Raw genomic sequence first — 2,483 nt, 5'->3', positions numbered from 1 at the left:
CTTAATAAAATAATAAAAAATATGCCGGTAATTTATTGTAATTAGCGTTAATAATTTCTCAAATATTTAATTTATACAATCCGTCGGAAATCCGCCTGAAATAACTCCGGAATATAAATAGTGGTGTATTTTTGGCGAAAGTCAACTTTTTTGATTTCCGCTAGAAATCCGCTACTATTTTTTCTGGCGGATTTTTCCGTTGGATATTTTTCCGGAAATAGTTAGTTTTCTAGTAGTGTGTGTGCGTATATAGGATCGAGTTTCGGTGATCTTCACCCTTGGATACACATTAGAATGAAATGCATCATCCAGATGCACTTGATCAATCCCCTTATCAAACGCGATAAATGGGTGAGTTTGAGATTAAATTGATCAAGTGTCCAGATCCTGCAAAAAAAATGAAAACTAAGGAACACATTGGTAGCTTTTCATCCGGTGAGTATGTACATATACATACAAGTAATTGGAGTTGTTTTTATGGATTTTGTAGTGCTTTGGTCTAGGTCAAAAAGTCCAATCAGATTTTTTCCAAGAGCAAACTAAAATATGGTATTTAGATTAAAGTTTCCCTTATCGAACTTTGGGACCGCTTATCATACGGTTGCGACTATCCGGTAAGTGTTTATTGGTCCCTTAATTTTATCGGATGAATACGACAAGAATTGTTAATCTTACCAGGTAAAAGCGATGACAAGGACCAAGAGTCTTACTCGGTAAGTGAGAGTAACGAAACTTTTCTGGTAAGCATTTACTAGATAAAAATGTTACATTCGATGTTGTCTTAATGGACTAAAACCCAACCCATTAAATTAAGTAAAAATATTGACTTTTACTGTTAAGAGCTTAATTATCGGATAAGCATTTGAAACTAATTATTATGCATAAAAGCTCCATATAACTTGAAAAGGTAATTTGGCTTTCAACAAATAAGTGGTTAGTAAGTGCATTTCCAATGCAAGATTTTAGAAACACTTTTTACGATCAGATCATATGTTTTTTTCTATATAAACGTGTTGACACTTTGACACATACCAACCGATTAATATAATTTAATTTTACAATTGAACTTTCATTTTATATACGGAAATTGATTCGCCTAGTTTCATAGATATTGATATGGAAAAGATTTGAGTTATCACTTTTTCGGATCTACTCAAATATCACTACGTCTGTAATATATATCCACATCTGTAATATTACGGAATTGGCTAAACACAAAAAATAATTCAAATTCCACCAGGTTAGGAAGTGGCACCATTGCAATTGCGGACCTCGCCATCGCAATTGCATACCTGGATTGAATCTAATAATTCTTTTTGTCTTTTAGTCAGGTCCGCAATATTACGGATGTGGATATTACAGACGTAATGACATTTGGTTAAATCCGGAAAAGAAATGATTAGAAGATCAATTTAAATGGATAAATAATTATTTAAGTAAATTTTCCTTTTATATATATATATTTTTTTGATTAACCTGGATATCTAACCCGCTATACGAGCCGACTAATCTCAGGACGACCACCTGCTTTGCAGATAGCCCTAAATCACCGTATTTGAACCCCCGTGGCCACAAGGGGATTTTCATTCCTCCTTGGATTTAAATCCGAGACCTCCTGGTACTTTTGAACTTTGGAGCCAAACTTAAACCAATCAAACACCACTCTTTGTTATTATTTTCTGATAAATTTATCTAGCTTTTAAAAGTAAATAAAAGTAACAATACATCATTCAAAAGTTTCTGTATAAAAGTATTCAAATATTATAATAAATTAATATCGAATAAGACAACTCTACCCCATGGAAAGGCACGTAGACTCGCACATCCAAACACATTAAAAAGGGGTTGATATTGCCACCCCGTGATGACTTTCTACCCCTCTCAAATGTTCCCCTCTCACATACCATCTCCTCTCACACTATCTCCCTCACATATTACTCTCCTCACACACTCACACCTATTCACTTTTTTTAATTTTAAAAATTTAAATTTACATTTTATATCCTTATAATTAATTAATTAATTTACTTTACGTTATTTCCTTTTAAATTTTTCATTTTATACCCTGATCAAATTAACATATATAATCGTATATCAATTAAAATATATTTAAAAAATACGTTTTAATTTTAACAAGTTACACCATTATAATCGTCACATCAATACCTTCGAAATAAGCCCAATATTGAATATTTTTTGACTTAATTATATTATTATATATTATATACCATGAAAAAATATTTTTAATATTTACATTTATAGTTATTTATTTAATTTATGATATGTAATTTGTTTTTTCAATTTTTGTTTTACATCATTATCACATTAAAATACATAATTTTATATTAACTAAAATACGTTTTAACATGTCACGTTAAATTCTATCTCATATACATCAAGTAACATGTTATATTATGAACAATAAAGAAGTAAATAAATATAATAAATTTTTATAAAGATATAAAGTATAAATATTGAAAAAA

The sequence above is a fragment of the Cynara cardunculus genome (genome assembly GCF_001531365.2).
Source record: "Cynara cardunculus var. scolymus isolate 2C chromosome LG 10, CcrdV1, whole genome shotgun sequence".
Lineage (NCBI taxonomy): Eukaryota > Viridiplantae > Streptophyta > Magnoliopsida > Asterales > Asteraceae > Cynara > Cynara cardunculus.
The sequence above is the reverse complement of the archived record's forward strand: the minus strand, read 5'-3'. Positions refer to the sequence as shown.